The following is a 24,191-nucleotide window of genomic DNA, read 5'->3' on the forward strand; positions in this document are numbered from 1 at the left end:
TGAACCCAAGAATTTGAGGCCAGGCCTGGGCAACATAGCAAGACTGTATCTCTAAAGAAAAAAAAAGAATTGAGATATAATTCATGTACCATACAACTCACCCATTAAAGTGTATCGTTAATGGCTTTTAGTATATTTACAGGGTTGTGTATCTGTTACCACAATCTGTTTTTGAGCATTTTCGTTACCTCCAAAAAGAAACCCCACACTCCTTAGCTGTCACCTCCTCTCAGTCCCTGTCCCCACACCAGGAAGCCTGAGACAGCCCAGATCTACTTTCCATCTGTGCAGTGGCACCTGTTCTGGATATTTCACTGAAATGGAATCATGCCATGTGCTGTATTCTGTGTCTGGCCTCTTCTACTTAGCATCACGTTTCAAAGTTCATCCACATTGGAAGCTGCAGAATCTTTAACAGCATCACAGACGGCCCGGACCTAGGAGACTGTATAATGGTGCTTCCCGACCATTATAAAGAAGCGGGGCCAAGCACAGTGGCTCATGCCTGTAATCCCAGAACTTTGAAAGGCTGAGGCGGATGGATCACTTGAGGCCAGGAGTTTGAGACCAGCCTGGGCAATATAGTGACATTTCATCTCTGCAAAAAATACAAAAATTAGACAGGTGTGGTGGTGCATGCCTGTAGTCCCAGCTACTCAGGAGGCTGAGGCAGGAGGGTCGCTTGAGCCCAGAAGGTCAAGGCTACAGTGAGCTATGATTGCACCACTGCACTCTAGTCTGGGCAACAGAGTAACACTCTGTCTCAAAAAATAAAGAAGAAGAAGTGGGGGTCAAGGAGGAGACTTGCTGTTCTGTCAGCAAGGAAGAGGTGGGGAATTTGAGGAGGCCTCAGGCTCCTAGGCCAGGGCCTTGGCACACCCTACTGTGCTGTGCACAGGCCGCCCCCCTTGGTTGCCACCTCTTTTCCTTCAGCTTTGGGCTCTGGGTGACTTTGGCTAAAAGTGACAACTCGGTCAGGAACGCATCTTCTCAAACACCGGTCTTTCCCGCCCTGGAAATTTTCATACCTTATGGTGAATCTTGAAATATTTTATGCATCTTCGAGAATTTGTGTCTACTGACTCAGAATGTAGTGGAGTTTGTATTTTCTTTTCCTGCTCCTTAACACTTTTATTCCAGTGGCTATGCCTGTTTTTCTTGGTTTGGTGACGTTCTCCCTGGGGGAGGCTGCATCGTCCTGGAGTCAGGTGCCTGGGTTGGAGGCCCTGCCCTGCCTCTTCCTGGGTGTGGGGTTGTTGAAGCTCTCTGTGCCTTGGATGCTTCCTTTGGAAAACAGAGATGACATTGTAGGGCTGTGGCAGAAAGGAAATGAGGTAAAGCCTGTTACAGGTTTGGCACTGAGTAGATGCTGGAGGTTTGGTTCTTGATCAGATGCTCAGGAGAGATGGCAAGGCCTTTCAGGGCCCTGAGATAGCGAGGGGAGAAAGGTGAGCCTCCCCCACCAGCGACTTCCCCTTTCTCCTCATTCCTCCCATCCCAGGGCCTCCTAGACCTGGACCTCTCCTCCCAGGGCTCAGATGTGGAAAGCCTGAGTTCAAATGCCGTCCTACCACTTAGATTCTGTGTCCCCACGCCAGCTCGGCTTCCTCTGTGTCTGTTTCTTGACCTGTAAAATGGGAGGGGAGAGGGTGGAGGCTAGGGGGAGGGTGTTCCACTGAGGCCCCCAGGGCAGCCAAAAGGCTTCTGGGAGAGGGTGTAGAATAGAGGGGCCTTTTTCTTCTGCCTGGAGGACTGGTTCCTGCTGATTCGTGGGTTGCTTTTGGTTTTGGTTTTTTTGAGATGGAGTCTTACTCTGTTGCCCAGGCTGGAGTGCAGTGACACCATCTCGGCTCACTGCAACCTCCGCCTCCCAGGTTCAAGTGATTCTTCTGCCTCAGCCTCCTGAGTAGCTGGGATTACGGGCGTGTGCCACCACACCAGGCTAATTTTTGTATTTTTAGTAGAGATGGGGTTTTACCATGTTGGCCAGCCTGGTCTCAAACTCCTGACCTCAAGTGATCCACCCACCTCAGCCTTCCAAAGTGCTGGGATTACAGGCGTGAGCCACTGTGCCCAGCCTGGTTCCTGCTGATTTACAGATCCAGGCAGGAGCAGTGACACCTGTTCAGGGGAAGTGGGTGGAGAGGGACACCTGGCTTCCCTGTGCTCTCACACGAGATGTGCCATATGGAGGTGGTGATGCGATGCAGTGAAGGGCCTCTTAGAAGTGCCTTTGTTGGGCTTATTGGGCACATATTATGCACCAAATATTTCACCTGCACTGTCTTCTCAGTCCTCACAGTAGCCTTCAGAGGAGGCGCTCTTGTTCCCATTTGGCTGGTGGGGAAACTAAGGCTCAGAAAGGGGAAGCTGCCTCCCCAGTGTCACCCCACATGTGAGAGGCTGAGCTGGGATTTGAACTCAGGACCGCATGACTCCTGCCCCTTTCCCAGCTTCCCCCATCTGGGGAAAAGGAGGAAGAAGCAAGACAGGGAAGGATTTGAGCCTTTGGAACCCAGCTTCCTGGCTGCTGTGGGGATTCTGTGGGTGGTGGGAAAGGCATTGTAAATATGCATGACATGCAAATTTGCCTCTAAAAAAAACAATGTGGGTGCCCACATGAGCTGGGATGCCAGGGTGCTTTGGAAAATGTAGTGTTGTGCAAACACTTGGGTTTCTATGACCACTGTTCCATGTTGTCTCCTTCCCTCGTGTCCCCAGGGCCAGTCCAAGGGTCTCAGGTGGAGGGCTTACCTCCAGCACTTCCTAATCACCATTCCTCCCCATTCCTGCAGGCACCCGTGCCTCCCCTCTGCCAGGAACCTTGGGGCCCTGTGTGTGACCTGGACCTGGTGACCCCCGGGCGGTGGCAGAGCCCCTGTCCCAAGCTGCTTCCTGCTGGCACCTCTGATCGAGTACCTAGAGGGATGTGTGTGCCAGCCCTCGGTCCAGTGCCCGTGCCTGAGCTGATGCCTGCTGGGCCCCGACAGCTTGCCGTGTTTCCTGTGCTCATAGCTCCCTGGTTGGTAAGTAACTGCGTCCGCAGGCCTGGTCTCCTCACCAGCCCCCCATGCTTGGCACAGTTGGGAAATGCCCAGCCTCACTTCCACTGGCACCCACATGCTGGCAGAGGGACCTCAGTGAGAGTTTGTATATGTCTGGGCACCATTTATAGTTCAACTGGCCTGTCTTAGCCAGTCCTCCCGACAACCAGGAGGTGGGTGTGGTGATCACGCCCATTTTCCAGAGGAATCAGCCTCAGAGAGGGGAAACCACCTGCCTGGGGTGCATAGCAAGCCCAGCTCTGTCCACCTCAAAGGCCAGCTCTTGCCACACCCAAGCAGGTGGGAGCAGGTGGTGCACATAGGCTCAGGACAGAAAGGGAGCTGTGAGCTGTGCTGAAGGCCATGGAACCTCTGGGGCCCTCAGGGTGGTTTGAGGGGAGGCCATCAGAATTCTTGAATCTTGGGGGGCCCTGCATTCTTGCCCCGCTGGTCTGTTCTCCCCATGCTCCTCCAGCTCCCACCTTGCCATCGGGATGAGGTGCTGGGCCTGCCTGGTCTCTGACCATCTGTTTGGGGGTGCAACCACAGTGCCACCGCTTCACCATGCTGCTTGCATCTTTTCTTCACCTTCCACCTCCCAAGGCTCTGCTGGCATAACAGTCTAGTTCACAGATGTAGAAACAGAGGCTCAACCAGGTCAAGGGGCTTACGCGCAGGCTCACCCAGCCACCACGAAGCACTGCATGAGGCCACTGGGGTAAAAATCTGCCTCTTTCTCTGGCCTTAGCTCTACAAGGACAAAGAACAACCACTTCATTCCCCTCTGGCCAGCTAGCAGCTGGCTCCATGCCAGGCGTACAGTGGTACCCAGTAAATAGCTGTGGAAGGAAGGGAAGAGGGAGAGAAGGAGGGAAGCCTCTCTCACCTCCCTCCACACAGACACCAGCAGGGCCCAAGAGCCTCCTGCCTTTTGGCCGGTGCCGGTCCCTGCTGCCCCAGATGACTTGCAGTGAGCCCACGCCCTCAGCAGGGTGGCCAGCCCCTCGATTCTCTCATCTGCTAGAGCCTGCCCAACTTCCCTGATGGGATGGTTATGAGAAGGGAAAAGATTCGTAAATATGTATGATATGCAAATATAATGGGATCTTTTTGTTTTATTTTTGTTAACCCATGAAGTTCCCTGTAGATAATGTATGTAGAAGTGCTTCTGTGAGAACAAGGAGCTGCCCACTGGGGTGGCGCCAGCCTTATTATGACTAACCATGAAAAGGGCCCCATTAATTAGCCGCCCCCCAACCCGTCTCCCCCGACCCAGCTCCTAGTCTGTTGTTGCGGCTACAAATAGCCATTGCTTTTGGCTGAGAAGCTGGTGCAGGAAAGGTGATAAGGACAGCTTGGTCTGAGAGCTGTGTCTGTGGGATATAATCATTTGCAAACACTCCTTATTGTGCTCAAGGAATGCAAGGGCCTTGCCAGGGACTAAATGTGTAATGAGGGCCGGCTGAATAACAGCAAGCATTTCTTGAGCAATTACTATGTGTTTGGCATCGCACTAAATGCTTTGCGTTTTTCATTATTTCAGTTGAACTCCCCCCTAACCCTGTGGATGGGGAGACTGAGGCAGGGACTTGGGGGTGAGGGCTCATCTGTTATCAGCCCAGTATTTCCTGAAAATTACTGCCATCCAGTGCCCATCTCCACCCCCCGGGCCAGGCTCTGAGAACGCAGCTGAGCAGACAGCCCCTGGCGTGTGTGGCCCAGTGACGGAGAACGGGATTCCTTGGCACGAGCTGGGTGAGCAGCCGTCAGCATCGTGTGGAAAGATGGAGGCCCGGGCGGCAGCGAGGGAGGTGTTACTGCTGCTATTTTGCTAACAAGCTGGTTATTTAAAGAACAGCTGAAGCCGGAGCTGGAAAATGGGATGAGGTGTCCCCAGGGCAGAGGCAGCCAGGAGTGCTGGGTCCTGAGACTGAGGGACCTGGTTGGATCACAGCAGAGTGGCCACACAGTCATTTATTTATTTTTTCATCCACTTATTAATATAGTAATGGTTGCTGGGCACAGTGGCTCAGGCCTGTAATCCCAGCACTTTGGGAGGCCGAGGTGGGTGGATTACCTGAGGTCAGGAATTCGAGACCACCCTGGCCAACATGGTGAAACCCCATCTCCACTAAAAATACAAAAATTAGCCAGGTGTGGTGGCAGGCTCCTGTAATCCCAGCTACTTGGGAGGCTGAGGCAGGAGAATTGCTTGAGCCCAGGAGACGGAGGTTGCAATAGCCGAGATCGTGCCACTGCACTCCAGCCTGGCCAACAGAGCCAGACTCTGTCTCAAATAATAATTATAGTAGTAATAATAATAATAATGGCACCATAAAGGCTGGACAAGGATTGCCTTAGCAGAGAAAAGAAGGCAAAAGATTGGGAAGGGAACCTCAGGGGGTTTCTGAGGGGCCAGCAGTGACCTGGGTGGTGGTTACATGACTATTTCCTTCTGATATTTTATTGCAGTAAACATTTTTGTTTTGTGCACTTTACTGTCTATATTACATATCACCGTAAACAGGATAAAAAAATTGTAACAATAATAGCTAACGTTTATTGAGCACTTGCTAACAGGCTGTTTGCTAAGCATTGTTTATCTTCTTGAATCCTCCTGGATTCTTTTATTCTGCCCATTTTACAGAGGAGGAAAGTGAGGCTTGGAGAGGTAAAGCTACTTGTCATGCTGCCAAAGAGTGGAGGAGGTCTGATGAGAAACCAGACACACTGATTTGCCTCATGTGCAAGGATCAGGGTCCAGGAAGTTCCCTGCAAAGGGTCGGGGATTCCTCCATTTGTTCCTCAGACATGTCTGTGCTTCTTGTATTTTTAAGGCTTGGGAGGCCAGGCAGGTGTGTGCAGTCATAGGCAGCAGGTGAGGGGCCTGGGAGTCTCCAAGGGGACAGAGCAGAGCATTTAGCTGTTTAACAAGTGTCAAAGAGCTGGGCGCAATGGCTCATACCTGTAATCCCAGCACTTTGGGAGGCTGAGGCAGGAAGACTGCTTGAGCCCAGGAGTTCAAGATCAACCTGGGCAGTATAGTGAAACCTCATCTCTTTAAAAAAAAAAAAAAAAATTAAATAGCTGAGTGTGGTGGCACGTACCTGCAGTCCCAGCTACTTGGGAGGCTGAAGTGGGAAGATCACTCAAGCCCAGGAGGCAGAGGTTATGGTGAGCCGAGATTGCACCACTGCACTCTAGCCTGGGTGACAGAGTGAGACCCTGTCTCAAAAAAAAATAAAAAATAAAAAATGTATTAAAGGATAGGAGTGGGACATTCCTAGGGACAGGCCCAGGGAGAAGGCCAAGGCATACTCAAGTCTCATCCAAAGTAATAAAAGAGTGAGGTGGGAGAATGGCTTGAGGCCAAGAGTTCAAGACCAGCCTGGGCAACATAGCAAGACCCCCCCTTCTCCAAAAAAATTTTTTAAAAATTAGCCAGGCATAGTGATATGTGCCGGTAGTCCCAGCTACTCAGGAGGCTGAGGTGGGAGGATCACTTGAGCCCAAAAGTTTGAGGCTGCAATGAGGTATAATCATGCCACTGTACCTTAGCCTGGGCAACAGAGCAAGACCTTGTCTCTAAATAAATAAATAAACAAATAACATTAAAAAATTGTAAAGGTAAAAAATGCCATCCAGGTAAGACAGGGTCAGACCCACCTGTGAACTCACTGGATGGGGGGCGCCAAACTGCAATTTTCTGAGGACCTATTATGTGCTAAACACATTTGTTACCTTCTTTAATCTTCAGAACAACCTTGTGAGATTAGCAGTATTGGCCCCATTTTACAGATGAGGGGACTGAGGCCTAAGTCCCCACAGACAGTGGGTAGTGGAGTTGCTCTGCCAGGTTCCATTGCCTTGTATCCTGTGCGTGCAGAAAGCCTTGCTTGGTGCCGGGGTCTCTGGTGGGGCAGGCATCTGGGCATAGATGCTCCAAGCAGCACATGGCTGGAAGTGAGTTCCAAGGCTGCTCTGTGGGGCCCTGAACCGACTCTGGGGCCATGTCATGGAGCGGGGCAGTCTGCTGTCCTGACAGGGCATCTCTTCATTCATGCGTTCCAAGGACATCTCTTGAGTCTAGTCCCTGCTAGTTCACACCCTTCCTGGAGCACACAGGCTTGGGGAGGAGCGGATATTATACAGTCACCCAAAGACATAAATGGAATGAGGAGGGACTCCATTGGTGCAGTGAGGGAAATTAACATGGTGACATCATAAAGATGAACCGGTAGGAGGCCTGTGTGACATGGCACTGTCCAAGATGGCCCTCTCTAAGGAGATGGCACTTGAGCTGAGACCCGAAAGGATGACGTGGATCCAGCCATGCTGGACAGTGCTCATGTAACATCGTTGCTGTTAGTAGGACAACTGGGGACAACCCGTTTGTCCATCACCACAGGGCCAGTTAAAGCCATTTGACTGCAGCCACACAGTGGCGCCTGCTGCAGCTGTTAGAAACGGGGCCACGGAGCTAAATTTATTGTTGCATAAAGAACTTCATAGTGTGTCGTGGAGTTTTTTTTTTAAAGAGGTTATAAAACAGCATGGGTAGCATTATATCATTTCTGTAAGAATTATATGTGTTTCTGAAAACTGCACAGCGCTCTTCCTGGGAAGTGGGGGCATGGATGATCTTTGCTTCTTCTTTCTACTTTTCTGGATTTGGAGTCTTTCCTGAGTTTGAGGACTTATAGGGAGGAACAGAGGATTTTAGGGTTCCCACCATCTTGTCTAGGGTACTTCTTCTCTCCTGCTACCCACCTCAATGGGATAAGGCACGGGCTGAGGAATCAGCAGATCTGGGTCATCCCTTTGACTGCGTGACCTTGGACAAGTAACTCACCCTCTCCGAGGCTGAGTTTCCTCTTCTGCAAAACAGAGATAAGAATAGCATCAGAGGGTGGGTGTGGGCTCAAGTGAGTAGAAACATGTGGAGGGCTAGGGCAGTACCAGGGTCCCATCCCTGACGGTGCTGCTGCTATGACTGTGACTGCGAAAGGTGGCACCTACCGTGTGTCACCATGTCCTGCCAGGGCTCCCCAGGCTTACCTCTCCCTCCGTCACTGGCAGTCAGACCCAGTTGGGAGACAAGGCCCACTCTGGGCCTTGTCACACTGTCAGCTTGGCTGGGCACAAGGCCAGCTGGACCTCAGGTCAGCACCACCCCACACCCCGCCTCCCTCCTCACCACCTCCCTCCCCTATTCACCTCCCTCCCCATCACGTCCCTCACATCTGCCAGTGAGCATCCTTGCCAAATACGCTGTGATGGGGACACCCTGGCCCAGGATTTGCTTTTTTTTTCCCACAACTAGTATACCTGCCCAGGAAAACAGATACTACTTTACACCCATTAAGAGAATCTTAAATCTCAGGCAGAACAATGTACACTCGTGAAGTCAAACTTTCGGAATCATGGCATCTTAGTCATAAATAATCTGGCAACTGCAAACATATGCATTTTGCAAGTAAGTTCGCTGCACCTCTCTTGATTGCAGTGATAAATTAGAAACGACCCAATTCTCTGTTTGTGAGAGTTGGTTAAATAACTTACATCTGGCTAGACAATGCCATTCTCCACGGCTATAGAAACAGTGCTGTAAATTTCTGTTTGTTGACATGGAAACTTGTCCATGGTGCATTTTTGGGGAAAAACAGGAGGTTAAAAATTGGTGTATGTTGTGTGGCATCTGGATTTGGAATATTTCCTGAATGTCAGGATTTGCAGGGAGGAACAGGATATCTACTTAAGTATCTACTGATTTTTTTTTCACTTTTATTATGAAAAAATATATATAAACATGTGTGCTCCTGCCTTGGGAGATGCTCAGAAGACTAGTCATTAAACTGCTGATAGTGGCTTTCTCTGGATGGTGAGATATAGGTGAGCTCTATTTTTATTTTTGTTTGTACCATTCAGAGTTTTTTCAAGTAAGGTAACAGAAAACCCACCCCAAACTAGTTTAAACAAAAATGGATTTGATTGACTTGTAACTGTAAAGTCCAGAGGTCTGATGGCTTTAGGCTCAGCTGGATCCAGGGGCTCAGGGCTGCCAGGACTTGATGTCTCTGTTTCTCAACTCGGCTCTCTCTGGGTTGTTCCCATGTTCTCATTAAGCTCTCATGTACAGGTAATAAGATGCCTGTCCAAAGAAATAAGCAAAAATTCTTCCCTGATTGCTCAAACACAAGTCCCAAATTTGTTTTTGTGACCAAACACAAATTTGGCTTTGATGGGTCAAATTTGTGGGATGTGCCCACCCCTCAATCAACTGCTGTTGCTAAGGGGAATTTGGTGCTCTGATTGGCAGCCTGGGCCTATGTACCACCCCCCACTAGCTGGGGGTGGAGTCAACACCACTGGAACCTCAAGAGTGGAGAATGGGGAAAAGTGGCTCCCCCAGAAGTAGATGTAGGCTATGACCTAAAGTAGACCAAATGGTGGCCAAATGCAGCAGCTCCCACTTCCCATAATTATCTGAATTCCCCAAGATGCATGATTTTCATAATCAGAAAAAAAACAATGCAACTATTGAAAGGAGTCCTGGCCAGGTGCAGTGGCTCACGCCTGTAATCCCAGCACTTTGGAAGGCCAAGGCGGGGGAGATCACCTGAGGTCAGGCAGGAGTTCAAGACCAGCCTAGCCAACAAGGAGAAACCCTGTCTCTACTAAAAATAAAAAATTAGCCCAGTGTGGTGGCCAGCGCCTGTAATCTCAGCCACTTGGGTAGCTAAGGTGGAAGAATCACTTGAACGTGGGAGGCAGAGTTTGCAGTGAACCGAGATCATGCCACTGCACTCCAGCCTGGGTGACAGTGAGCTCCGGCTCAAAAAAAAAAAAAAAAAAAAAAAGAAAGAAAGAAAGAAAGAAGAAGAAAAAGAAAGGAGTCTCGAACCCAGATCTTACGGTCGGAAGCTCCCTGAGGCAGGCTTAGACTTTCTTGGAGTCAGAACACTGGAATCTCTGAAGTACCAATTTCACTCAGGAGATATCAACCCTCTCTGTCCCACAAGGGAGCTGTCCTGGCCCTCCAAATGATTGCAGTCTTTGGGAGAGAGGGGAACACATGGACAATTTGTCTGGAATGTGAGAGGTGCTAAGGTGGATGTGCATACAGGGGCTGCGGGCATGAAAAGCCTGGGAGCAAGGAAGAGGCTTTCTGGAGGAGGTGATACCTAAACTGAGTAGCCAACCAGAATGCTGGAAGAATGCTGTAGGCAGAAAAAACAATGTGTCAAAGTCCCAGACCATGTGGTGGGGGTGCAACTATAGGATGAGAGGAGGCAGGCCCAGACCACAGGGGCCTTGAATGCCAGGGTAAGAACTTGGACTTGATCCTGAAGGCAGTGGGGAGCCTTTGGGGGATATTGTGGGATGAGGGAAGTGTCAGTGAGCTCACTCTGCCTTGTGCTGGGAGCATAGCCTGGAGGAGTTAGATCAAGGCCCTACATGGGGAACGAGAAAAAGGACCCAATGCCCCTCAAGGGAGCCTAAGATATCTACTGGTCTAAATTCCTTCCCACCCTGAGTCAGAATTCCTGTCCTGAGATGCCCAGCCACTGCTTGCATAACTCCAGAGATGGGGAGCTCACTCTCCATTTTCTGCACTGCTAGTTAGAAAGCTTCTTCACAGGACCAAGTCCACAAGCCTGGCCCTGCCCGAGACACTGAGGGTTGTCCCCCAAATGACCTGCTGGGAGGGCAGGCAGAAGCCTGCATTTCCAGGTCAGGTGGGTCCAAGATGAGGAAGCCCTGGATGTCTGCAAACCCCGCTGGGAGTTTGAATGCAGGGCAGAGAGAGTCCCATTGCCTTGACAGTAGAGGAAGTGTTTAGGCCTTTAGACACACATCTGCTGCTCCAGCCAATTTTCCAAATGCCCCTTGCGTTTTACCCCCTTTACCCAGAAGGAAACTGAGGCTCAGAGAGGCCAAGCCGCCTACATGACAACGCAGAGCAAATTGGAGGCAGGGCTGGGACATGGACCCAGCCTCTCCCCTACCTTCCCCTCTGTGGCCCTGCTCCTTGTCTCCTGCCACCCTACAGGTGGGATCTGGTCACTTCATCTACTTGGGTTTGGGCAGCTTTTTTCTGGAAACTCCAGTCATTCCCAGATCATCCCCTGATTCTCTTCTAAATCCTCGAATGCTTTGTGACTGTTTTGACAGCAGCGTTTTTTGTTTCTGATATAGCAAAGTTATGACTTGCACGAGCTGCGTTTTGTGGGTCATCTCTAATACTTTATCATGCCCCATGGTCTTCATTTAGTCATTTGTCCCCACACTCACATTTATCAGTGTCTACCACGTGCCAGGTGCTGCACTAGACGTGGAGCTACAAGGACAAATGAGAGCTGCCCCTTCCCAGGGGAAATTCTCAGTTCAGCCCAGGAGAGTAGCGTCTCCGTCAGCGATGACAGGTGAGGCATGAGAGATGAGAGGTAGGTGCTGATCACTCAGGGATCTCCGGGGCCAAGGCAGTTGATTCTGTTCCTCTAAGCAGTGTTGAAGGATGAATAGGGATTCTGCAGGGAGAAGCAACTGGGAGGGGCTCTCTGAAGATCTCACCTGCCTGCTGTTGAGCTGTTAGGCAGGAGGGTGTAAGAGATGGTGGGGAGACACGGGGCTAGAGAGGTCGGCCAAGGCTGGAGCTTACAAGGCCTCAACTGTTGGGCTGGGGAGTTTGAACTTGACCCTTAAGGTAAAAGGGAGCCAAAGTTAGGTCTGGGTGTTGGAAAGATCCTAGCTTTGCCCAGGAGCTCAAGGCTGCAGTGAGCTATGATCCCACCATTGTACATTGTACTCCACCCTGGGCAACAGAGCAACTCTCTCTCTCTCTCTCTCTGTCTCTCTCTCCAGTGTCTCTCGATCTGTTGCCCAGGCTGGAGTTCAGTGTCAAGATCAGGGCTCACTGCAGCCTCTAACTCCTGGGCTCAAGTGATCCTCTTGCCTTGGCCTCCTGAAGTGCTGGGATTACAGACTTGACTGTGCCCAGCAGAGACCCTATCTCTTTAAAAAAATATTTTTAAGGCCAGGCATGGTGGCTCATGCCTGTAATCCCAGCACTTTGGGAGGCCAATGCGGGTGGATCACCTGAGGTCAGTAGTTCAGTGGCCAACATGGCAAAACCCCATCTCTACTGAAAAATACAAAAATTAGCTGGGTGCAGTGGCAGGCGCCTGTAATCCCAGCTACTCAGGAGACTAAGGCAGGAGAATCACTTGAACCTGGGAGGCGGAGGTTGCAATGAGCCAAGATCGTGCCATTGCACTCCAGCCTGGGAGACAAAGCAAGACTCCGTCTCAAAATATACATATAATTTTAAAAAAAAATAAACCAAGATCCTGGGCTGGTCTTGGGGGTGACAGCAGGTAGGACAGGACCATGCGAATGGCACAGAAGGGCGTTTAGCAGGGAGATTCAACAAAATTTGGAGACTGAGTGTTGCTCAAGGGGAGAGAGTTAGGAGGGTGATGTGGGCTTGGGGGCCCTGTGGACCAGTGTTGAGGTGAATCCTGGCAAAGCCTGGGTCAGTGTCCCCAGGTGGAGCCCGCAGGGACCTCTTCAGCTTCGTGAGACTTAGAGCAGCAGCCTGGTGAGGCCTCCACGGTCCTGCGTCTCTTCCCCTTGTAGAGCCTCAGTTTTCTCCTATGTAAAGCGGAGGTGATGCTAGTGCTGCCTCAAGTGTTATGGGGAAGGTCGGAGGAGAGCATGTCAAGGGCAGGTTCTCCACGGTGCCTGGCACATAGGAAGTGCTTGGTGACTGGAGGCTGTTCTGGTTACCACGGTCCAGGGGCAGAGATGGGTGAGAGAGCTGGCACTGGAGCTCCAGATCCCCGCCTGGGTAGCTATGTGAGGACCTGGAGTGTTGCCTGGAGAAGAGAGGGGCCTGGCTTCCTGCCTTTCCATCTCTGTTGGAGGAGGCAGGGTCTGGGTCTGGCACTCACAGGAAAAGCTCCAGGGAAGGAGATCCCAGCTTAGGCTAGGAAAACCTTTTGGATACAAAGAATTCTCTGCAGATGGGCTAGCTTGGGTGGTAAGTAGCGATCTCCTCATCACTGAGAGTGTTCAAGCAGCAGCTGCACCATAGCTTGGCAGAGTCTGTAGAGGATTTGTGATTCAGCTGAGGATCTGGAAGGTCCTTTCCAGCCCAGAGAGAGTGTGATTTCAGGTCCTTCCTTCTCTGAACCTTGGTTTCCTCATCTGTAATACAAGGATAGCAGCAGCCCCCATCTTAGAGTTGATTGCAAAGTTTAAGTGAAATCATCCAAATAAAGTGCTTAACCCAGATTTGGCACATTGCAAGCGCTCAGCGAATGGTGGCTATTATTACTGTGGTCGTTGCGCTAGATTCCTGCGAGTGTCACTCCCATCTGAGAGCCTCAGGCACCTCTGCTCATCAGGGTGCTCCTGCCTGCCTGCCCTTCGGGACCCACTTTCCGCCCTTCTCATTGCCACAGTCTCTGTCTCCAGCTCCCCCTTCAACCTCCCTGGGAGGTGGTAGGATTTCCAGACCCTTCTGGGCCCCTTTTAGCTCCCACTTGAGCAAGAGTTGGCAGGTTGGGGCGGCGGATGCCATCCGCCTCCCATATGCTTCCTGCTATTTAGAGGAAAACTCTCCCCGCGTTCCTCCAACCACACGGGCTGACATTTCCAGACAGACGCTGGAATCAGCTCTTCGGGGGATTGGCAGATAAATTTGGCCCAGGCTTTTGGGAAAATCTTCAGCCTTACTGGGGAAGCAGAGCCCAGGCTCAACGACTTCCGTCCACCCTGCTACTCCTCGGGCCTGGTCCTCTGGGGGGCTGGAGCACTGTTCTACAGCTTTGCTGATTAGGGTAAGTCTTACCAGCCCAGCCGTCCCCCAGGAGAGCCCCGCTCTGCCGGGAAGTTGCTGCTTCCAGCCTTTCACTCAGAGGCAGCAGGAGTTGCAAGGAGAAGCTCCTCCCCCCATGCCAAGATACCTGGGTGTTACCCTACTCAACCTGGCAGAGGAGCAGATTTGGGACGATAGATAGCCAAACTCCGGACCACTTCCTTCCTCTGTGATTTCAGGCGACTCCACCTCTCTGAGCCTCTTTTTCTTCATCTGTAAAATGGGGATACTAGTAGGATCTGTCTGATTAAAAGCCTTAGGATGGATGGTGCCTGGCACATGCTAAATGCACGACAAATACTAGCCACTACTATTATCATCATCCTTGTTACCATTATTATTTGGGCTAGAACAGCACCTAGCACTTAATATGGGCTCAGTAAATGTTAATGTTTTTCCCCTTCTCCTTTCCTTCAGCTGTGGCTACTCAAGGAACACCAGGGCATTTCAGACTTAGCTCAGATTGGTATAACCAGTGGCAGAAATGCAAGAATAAGGACAGGAAGAGGCTGCCACATCCAGGGTAGAATGTATACACCAGTCCCCTCATACACACACACACACACACACATGCACACACATGCACACATGCATGCCCGCACGCACCTGGGTCCCTAAATCTCATTCATCCCATCCAAGTCTGGAGTTCCCCTCTGCTTGGTTTTGATGGGCGAAAGGGACGAGGAAGGCCCAGCAAGGCCTGGGCTCTCTACAGGCCTGGCTGGAGGCAGAATCCAGGAGACGCTGGGGTGTCAGCCACAGTAGGAGGGTTCCGGGAAGCTGGAGTAGTTCTATTTGGCTGGAGTAGAAAGTGGGTGGTGGGAAGGCGTGGGAAGCAAGTTTGAGCTTCATTCAGCACCTCCTGAGTGAGCCCAAGTACTGGGCCTCGCGCCAGGGACTGGGGAAATGGTTGGAAAAGATGGGCACACTTCCTGCCCTCAACAAGCTCTGGTTCTGGGACGGGGAGGCAATGGCAAATGTGCCAGCTGTAAGCTAGCGACACTCTGGGTGACACTCAAATAGCCCCAGGTGCCGAGAGAGGGGACCACAGGACTGTGGTAGTGGGTACTTGCTGGAGACAGGGTGGTCAGAGAGGGCCTCTTTGTCCTCTCAAGCACACACTGGAGCTGGCCCTGCCAATGCTGGGTGGGTCAATCGGCAGGAAGCAGAGGGGGCAGCGAGAACAAAGGTTGGGAAGGTGGCTGGAGCCAGACCCTGGAGGCGTCAAGGGCCAGGCCCATGAGAGATGCTCTTGAGAAAGATTATTCTGGTGGTGGGTGCAGGACCCTGTCAGGGGGAAGAGATGGAACCAGGAGACCTGTCTGCAGATATGGCTTGAGCATCTGCCGTGCATGCTTTTGGGGCAGTTGGGGAGGTATTCTGGACCAGGGAGAAGTGGATGAGCAGAGAGCATCTCACAGGGTCAGGCTCGGAGCCGAATCCTGGGACTCAAGGCACATATGTTTTGAAAGGAGGATCTGGACCTGCCGTGTAGCTGGGGTGGGGTCAGGTAAGAGAGAAGATATCAGGGAAACTTAGACTCAGACCTCAGGGTAGTCAGGAAGAGTATTAGAGGAGAACCCAGTGCTGGTTGTGGGGAGGGGCTTCCAGGCAGCCCGGGCTGCTTTTGGGAATGACAGCACACAGGTACAGTGAGCACAGGCCTCGGCATTCGACCCAGCGGCCAATTCCAGGTCTGCTTCCTTGCTCTGTGACTCTGGGAAAATCACTTGACCTCCCTAAGCCTTGCCTGTTATAATAATACCGAATCAGTTGAAATTGCATTTGGCTGCATGTAACAAAACAAGTAACATTTGTGTAAATACCCAGAAGGTTATTCTTCTCATGTAACAGGAATCTCAGGGCCATAGTTCACACTTGTAATCCCAGCACTTTGGGAGGCCACAGTGGGAGAATCACTTGAGGCCAGGAATTTGAGACCAGCCTAGGCAACATAGTAAGACTCTGTCTCCATTGAAAATTTTAACAACTAGCCAAGCATGGTGGCAGGCACCTGTAGTTTCACCTGCTCAGGGGCTGTGGTGAGAGAATCATGTGAACCCAGGAGTTCAAGGATACAACAAGCTGTGATCATGCCACTGCATTCCAACCTGGGCAACATAGCAAGACCTCATCTCTACAAAAAATAAAAATTAGACTAGCCTGGGCAACATGGCAAAACCCTACCTCTACAAAAAATACAAATAAATAAATAAATAAATAGGGGTGGTGGTGTGTGCCTGTAGTCCCAGCTACTTGGGGGGCTGAAATGGAAGGATCACTTGAGCCCAGGAGGTCCAGGCTGCGGTGAGCTGAGATTGCACCACTGTATTCCAGCCTAGGTGACAAAGTGAGACCCTGTCTCAAAAAAAGTAAAAATAATTTTTAAAATAATAATTAGCCAGGCATGGTGGTGCATTCCTGTAGTCCAAGCTACTTGGGAGGCTGAGGCAGAAGGATCACTTGAGCCCAAGAATTCGAGATTACAGTAAGTTATGATCATGCCACTACACTCCAGCCTGGATTGAGAGAGCAAGACCCTGTCTGTATTAAAGGAGAGAGAGAGAATCTCAGAGGCAGGCAGGCAAGCCAGGGCCAGTGCAGTGATTCAAGTGAAACATCCAGGGCCCAGGCCTCTGACATCCTTAATGTGCATCTTTCATTCTCATGGCTACAAAATGGCTGCTCCTCTGCTATGGGCTGCCTCTGAATTCCAGGCAGGAAAAGGAGAGTAAGGCCTGCATGCTTCGTGAGTTTCCTTTTCTTACCAGGAAAACAAAGATTTCCCGGGAGCCCCACTTAGTGGATTTTTGCATCCATCTCTTTTGCCAGATTTGATCACAGGGACACCCTAGCTGCAAGGGAAGCTGATGAAGTGAATATTTCTAACTGGGCCCTTCAGTTAGGAAAAAGGGAAGAATAGCTAGCAGGATAGCTAGCATGATCCACCTTAAAGTACCCACCTCACAGGGAAAGATTGTGAGATATTTAATGTATGTAAAATAATCAGCAACCTTTCAATAAATGGTGGCTGCCTTTATTCTACTACTCTACCTACATGTATTCATTCATTCATTCATTCATTCATGCAGCAAGCAAGCATGCAAGCATATATTGTGTTCTGGGCACTGAGCACAGTACTGGGCATGACAGTGACAGTCCCTGCCCCTTTGGCACTCACAACAGATAGGGAAGATGGGCAAGGAAACAAATTCACTCACTTCAATCAGTGTCAAAACAGAGGATTTATTTTTGTCTGTGTTTTCTTACCACTGTGGTTTCTCCACCTAAAGCAATGGCTGGGACACACTAGGCACAAAATAAATAGTTATTGAATGAATGAGATAGTTCAAGAAACACCCACTAGGGGCCTAGTATGTACAAGACTCTGGATTGGTTAGAGAAAGTGGGTGACACATCATCCCTTGGTTCAGAAGAAGCAGGGAAAGAAAGTCACTTTATGGTGGACATTGAGATGGGTGCTGGGAACCTAGCAGTGAACAAGAATGTTGTGACTCCTGCCTTCATTGAGCCCCCAGTCTGGGGGCAGAGGCACTGGAGGAGTCTAGAGTCCTGAAAACATTCTGTTCAGGTGTCCTGGGGTAAGTCCCTTCCCTCCCTGGGCTTCCAGATGGGTCCTGGTGGGGCTATCACTGATGTTGGTGATGATGGTGGGTGTTTCATAAGCTCTGCCCCCCTGTATGTGTAGGAGGCTGATGCAGAACTGGGATGGGGACTTCTCCTTGCCATGTTAGGAAAAAAGACACCTGTGGCAGGGATGGGAGTGGGCTGCATCTGAGCCCCTTGGAATCTCGTGGGGTCCCAGGAGAGCAAAGAATCTGGGCCTTGCTTCCATCCTTGCCCACCCCAGTATCTGAGTCTGGCAGCTTGTTGACAGCTGGCCAGCTGGGCATGGAGCATCCAGCACTGGATGTTGGCAAGCAGTGAATGGGCTGTGCTGGGTACCTTGAGGTGAGAAGTGAGGATGATTGTAATTATGGGAGATCTGGAGGTGGAGAAGCAGCCCGGAATTTGAGGGCAGAGATCTGGTTTTGTCACTTGTTTGTCTGTGTGACCTTTGAGAGATTTCTTGGCCCATAGAAACATTGGTTTTCTTTTTCTTTTTCTGAGATAGAGTCTTGCTCTCTCTCCCAGACTGGAATGCAGTGAGGCAATCATAGCTCACTGCAGCCTTGAATACCTGGACTCAAAGAATCCTGCTGCCTTAGCCTCCTTAGTAGTGTCACTGTGCCTGGGGGGTTGGGGGGCGGGGTAGAGACTGAGTCCTGCTTTGCTTTCCAAGCTAGTCTCAAACTTTTGGTCTCGAATGATCGTCCTGCCTGCCTTGGCTTAGTTTTCTTTTTTTTTTTTTTTTTTTTTTTTGACCTGTTCTGGAAGCTTTTTATTGTTGCTCCAAGTTTAAGAATTTTCACTGATGGCAGAAAACCAGCACTTAGAGAGCCTCCCGCATGGCCCTGCCCAGCTTCTGAATCTTGGTCTTGACAGACATGTCAACATACTTCTCTCCAATGCGCACAATCATTCCACCCATGATTGACGGATCAATCTTCGCCTCCAATTTCAATACTTGGCCTTGACTTAGGAAGCTCTTGAGGACGGTTTTTAATTCAGAGAGTGTGGCTTCTTCTAAAGGAGATGCGGTGGTCACTGTGCAAGGTACCTCTCCGCGATGGACACTCACTCATCATGGTAGAAAAGGCGGAAACGACTCCCTGGGCATTGCTTAAACGACCATTTTCAGCAAGCAGATTGATCAGGTTGGTGGTGAGGGGAGAGAACCTCTCTTTTGCTGTGATGTCATTTAGGCTTTTCACTTTAATAGAACGCTTCACATAGGGATTCAAAACAGAAGCAGCCACTTTGGGTTCCTTCAGGATTTGTGCTACTCTCAACAACTCCTTTTCTACTTGCTCCAACTTATTCTGTTTTGATGCAGCAGAATAAAGAGCTGTGGCATAGCGACCTTCAATACCGTATACCTGAACAGGAGGCCTCACAAGCTTGGCAAATGGTCTGACCACAGAGGTACTGAAACATCGCACCTGCCGGGAGAGCCCGGACACTGCTGGGGCGGCCATCTTCTCTCGGGCCGGCTTAGTTTTCTTTTCTTTTTTTTTTTTTTTTGAGACAGAATCTCACTCTGTCACCCAGGCTGTAGTGCAATGGCGTGATCTCGGCTCACTGCAACCTCTGCCTCTTGGGTTCAAGCGATTCTTCTGCCTCAGCCTTCTGAGTAGCTGGGACTATATTCGGGCACCACCATGCCCGGCTAACTTTTGTATTTTTAGTAGAAATGGGGTTTTACCATGTTGATCAGGCTGGTCTCAAACTCCTGACCTCAAAGCATCCACCCACTTCAGTCTCCCAAAGTGCTGGGATTACAGGCATGAGCCACTGTGCCTAGCTGACTTGGTTTTCTTATCAGCAAAATGAGTATAATTGTCCTTGCATTGTCTACCCCTCAATATCTTGACCTAGCAGATAGTAGACACTCAACATGATAGTGATCATCATTGCTATCATTACATTGTCCTTGTTGGGAAGGGGGAATGTTTACTAAGCTGTTTACTAAGCCCTTATTATATGCCGCACTTGTTGCTGGTCACACCATCTCAATGCCCCACAACTCTGAGGAGGTGGCCTTCTTCCCATGTATCAGAGGACACTGGTATTCTGTTGTGCCCCATCTTCCCCTTTGGCTGCTTTAGAAGGACTGAGTTGCTGGCTCTGCTGGGGTCTCCACTGAACTGAAGTCCTGAGGGTCCTTAAAAAAGGGCTCAAGGCAGCTCAAGCTGTTTACTTTGAGACCATGTGGGCAGCCAGTGATATCAGAGAGGTGGTCAGGGCAGAAATAAATCTAGCCCTCATCAAATGGGCAAGGAGCCAATAAAAGATGACCTCAGGGATGAGTGATGGAGTGGGACAGGCTGAAGGATCAGAAGTGTTTCTCCTTATTCACTGTCTTGAGAGCAGGGCAACAAGCCCAGCCCTTCAGATGAGGTGACATTGGGCTTGTCCCTTGCTGCTGCACTTGGCTGTGACACTGTATCCAGTGACCGTCCCTGCTTGTGTCTGAAATGAAGCCAGTAGGTTAAAAAGGGAAGGTTTGGGAGCTCTCTTGGCCTAGGAAGGTGGGTTTTCCTAGTCAAGAACCTCCAGAAAGCCTTCCTGAGCTACCCCAATCCAGGGAACTTCACGGGGTGAGAAACGCACAGGAAAACTGGCCTCTGGAATGAAAGAGATGCAAATAGAAATAGACCTGAATAGCTTCTCAGGGCCTTACTAATTGTGGGACAGGCACCTAGCTAGGAAAAAAAAAGAAAAGAAAAAAAGAAATTTTCATTGCCACCTCAGAGTGGGGGAAGGGAATTTTGACACTTTGACCTTTGAGCTGTGCTGTTCGGGGTGCGGGACACTCGTTTGCCTCTGTCCTTGGTGCTGATGTCAGGGGTGTTGTCCGTGGTGCTGAAGATAGAGAGGGTAGGGATTTGGCCTGGTCCTGACGCCTGGGGGTGCTATCCTCGGTTCTGTCTTCAGAGAACTTTCCTGTATCATTTCCAGGACTGTGGTTTTCTGGGGACCCAACTGGGAGGTCAGAAGCTTTGACCCTGGCATTGTGCAAATCTGAGCAATATTTGAGGTAGGATTTGAGCCTCTGTTACAATCTACCAGGCACCCTTTTAATAACTTTGGATGTATTATGCCATTTATTTTTAAGCAGCGACATACTAGGGGAGGTACTAATATTTATTCCCATGTTAGAGGTGAGCAAACTGAAGGTTAGAGAAGTTGAGTTTCTAGCCTCAGTTTCCTCAGTCATAATAGGAAGATCATTGGTAGTGTAACACAAACTAATGAGTGGGGCAGAGCTTTGTAAACTGATGCACAGATGTGGTGGCATTAGTCTTACACACAGAGGAAAGCACGAGTGAATTGTCAAACGCAGATACTCTTGGAATCTCATAGAACTTCCTGCAAGGTCTGAGGTTTGAGCCCACAAAGGAAACAAGGAGGTCGGGGTGGTGGTGTGGAGGGCTCAGAGATTGTGTGGAAAAGAAGAAAGTACCCATTTACTGTGCATCTACTGTGTGCCAGGACCTGCACTGGGCACCTGACAAACCTGGTCATTCTACCTGCATAACCACACTGGTGAAGAGCGACTAGTTTCATTTTACAGATATGGAAGTGGAAGGGGGTTACTTAGCTAGGAGGTTGTGTTGAGAAAGGCCTGGAGAACTGGAGACTTGAGTATCTAATCCTGAGTGTCATCTGGTCCAGCCCAGAAAAAGGGTGTGACCTGCTGGGAGCATGCTGAGTTGGCTGCAGGACTCAGGCTGGATTTGGCTTCCTTTGGTGTCTTTCCTCTCCTAGGAATATGGCACCACCACCCTCCCCTCACCACTAGCTCCAGGAAGATGAGGAAATGCTGTTGTGTCACAAACAGGGGCTGTCCAAGATTCAAATCCTGGAGCTGCTAACTGTGAGCTGTGTGGTCTCAAACAAGTCATCATCCCTCTCTGGGCCTCAGTTTTTCCACCTCTAGCTTAGCAGAAGAGCACTATAATCACTGTGGATGGTTTTCAGGATCAGAAGAGACAGTCGGTTGAAAAGGCCTGGCAGGGAGTTCTTAGTAGTAGAAATAAGAGCCAGAGGAGGGAAAGACCTCCCCCCACACAAACCCCAGGAAGCACAGCAAGAAGCAAAAGCGCAAAAGGGCTTAGAACTGCTGCCGTGAGCCACCAATGCCATTTCTCAGCAGGACTAGCAGGCATGGCTGGGGCAGCACCTGGCAGCCCCAGCTGACAGACATTCCTTCGGGCAGGCAGTCTCAAGCCCCAGAGCCAAGCATCCCTGTGGGGGGTCAGTGGCTGGGCCAGCTCTGGCTGTTCCTCCACCAGCCTCCCTAATGGCTCCAAGCTGCATACGCCTCATGAGGCTGTCATGCCTAATTAGGCCGTCCTCAGCCACCCTGTCTCCAGGGCCCTGTTATGGCCATCCGAGGCTCTGGACATGATTATGGTGGCTGCCCTTCACAGCTGTTTGGCTCTTGGGAGGAGGTGGCCACCTGCTCTCATGATCACCTATGGCCTAAGAGATCTGCCTCTCCACTTCAGCCCAGGAGGCTTAGCTCTGGAGCTCTGGGCCCAGAGATCTAGCTGCACCCTCCCCACACACCCTACCCTGGCTCCAAAGCCTGGCACTAAAGCAGAGTGAAGAAGAAAAGGAGAAAAAGATGGCAGGAGTGATAGGGAGAACAGGAGGGAAAGGAAGGCGGGGGCCTCGGCACCACCAGCCAGCCTCCTCAGCGGAGGCTGGGATCACTTAGGAGACAAAACCCGCCTCATCCACACTCTCCCCTGAACCTTTCAGCAGCCCATGCAGCCAGCAGGACACAGAACCAGAAAGCAAGCAAGCGTGACACATTGTCTGAGGTGAGAGCTTAGTGTGGGGCCAGGGTCAGGGGTCATTCTGGGGCTCAAATCATAGGGGAGTTCCTTGCATAGCAAGGTTAGAAGTTGGGGCCTTGATCTCATGTTCAGCACCTGTGAGCACAGAGCAGGCATGTTTGCTGAAGGAAGGAAGGTAGAGAGGGAGGAGGGGAAAAATGGAGAAAAGGAGGAAGGAAGGGAAGGAGGGAGAAACAAAGAAGGAAAGGATGGAGGGAAGAAGGAAGAGAAGAAAAGAGAGAGAGAGGGAGGGAGGGAGGGAGGAAAGAAAGAAGGAAATACTAAAAGTCATTCCATGTAGAGGGAACTCACAAACCCAAACCCAGAAGTAATGTTTGAACGGTTTTCTTTTTTGGGTTGGGGGAGGGGGAGACAGGGTCTCACTCTGTCACCCAGACTGGAGTGCAGTGGCGCAATCATAGCTCACTACAGCCTCCACCTCCCAGGCTCAAGTGATCCTCCCTCCTCAGCCTCCCAAGTAGCTGGGGGACTATAGGTGTGTGCCACCACACCCAGCTAATTTTTTGATTTGTTGTAGGGACGAAGTCTCACTGTGTTGCCAGGGCTGGTCTCAAACTCCTGGGCTCAAGTGATCCTCCCGCTCAGCCTGAATGATTTTCTTACATAAATTATATCATTATCAATTAATATCTTTGCATTTTTCTTTTTTCACTTATTTTTGAGATGTATATAAGTGCAGCTGTAGCTCGTTCATTTCTTCTGCCGGATAGTATTCCATCATATGCTTATACCACACCCTCCTGCCGGTGGATGTTTCAGTGGTTCTGGCTCTCCACCATGAAGATCTCTGTGAATGTGCATTAGTATTTCCCTGGAAGCATGATTTTCTGTGTTAACAAACACTGCCAAATTGCCCTCCAAGGTAATTATGCCACGTTGCACTCCTGTTAGTGATATATCTGAGTCCTCATTTCCTCAGCACCTCAGCATCAGTTGATTCATCACTCTTTAATTTTGCCAATCTGCTGGGAGAAAATATCTCATTTTCATTAGCGTCGCCTGACTATTAGAGAAGCTGAGTGTCTCATGATGTGTTTAGTGGTCATCTGAATTTTTCTCTTCTGCAAAATGCCTGTTCATATACTTGCCCAGTTTTTTATGGGTCACATTTTTTTCTTATTAATTTGTAAAAGAGGTTTATATATGTGAATATTAATCCTTGTTATGTTTGTTGCAAATATTTTCTCCAAGTTGTGTTGCTTGTCTTTTAACTTTATGTCTTCTTCATTCAGAAGTTTAAACTTTGGGGGTAGGAAAGTTTATTTTCGCCTTCACTTGCTTTTATTTCTTTGCAACTTCTTTTAAGAAGGCCTTCCCCACCCAAGGTCATAAAGATATTCTAGGTCTCTTCTAAGTATTTTCATTTTATTTCCTTTTGTTTCATATTGAGATCTTTAATCAAGTTTAGGTCTTTTATCTTTGCATGCGGTGAGAAATGGGGATCTAATTTCATTTTTCTATAGCTGGCCTATTGTCCCAGCAGCATCAATTGAACGCCTTGTCCTTTTCTCACTGATTTGAAATATCATCTCTATTTTATGTTTAAGTGCCCATGTATTTATGGATCTGTTTCTGGGAACTCTGTTCTACAGTCTCATTGATCTCTTTGTCTATCTCTTTGTCTATTTCAGTTCTACACTAATCACTGTATCTCATCGTTTTTCAACAGGGACATCTTGGCATTTGGGCTACAACAATCCTTCCTTGGGTGGGACCATCTTGTTCATTATAGGTTCTTGAGCAGCCGTCATCCAGTCCTTGGCACTCAGTAGAACC

At 49.9% G+C, this 24,191-nt stretch overlaps 1 protein-coding gene and 1 pseudogene across 3 annotated transcripts in view; one reads left to right on the plus strand and one right to left on the minus strand.

Moving 5' to 3' along the window:
- Positions 1-2,791: 2,791 nt before the first annotated feature.
- DLGAP4 (DLG associated protein 4) overlaps positions 2,792-24,191 on the plus strand; it is a 170,938-nt gene continuing 149,538 nt past the window's right edge. For both annotated transcript variants that reach the window (XM_031934707.1, XM_023220563.2), the window contains exon 1: positions 2,792-3,026. The gene's annotated coding sequence lies outside the window, so the exon portion shown is untranslated. The remainder of the gene's footprint in view (positions 3,027-24,191) is intronic.
- LOC111548198 lies at positions 18,286-19,036 on the minus strand (annotated as a pseudogene). The gene has a single exon (XR_002733329.1). The product of XR_002733329.1 is annotated as an ATP synthase subunit O, mitochondrial pseudogene (transcript).

Source organism: Piliocolobus tephrosceles, chromosome 20 (assembly GCF_002776525.5).
Source record: "Piliocolobus tephrosceles isolate RC106 chromosome 20, ASM277652v3, whole genome shotgun sequence".
Classification (NCBI taxonomy): domain Eukaryota; kingdom Metazoa; phylum Chordata; class Mammalia; order Primates; family Cercopithecidae; genus Piliocolobus; species Piliocolobus tephrosceles.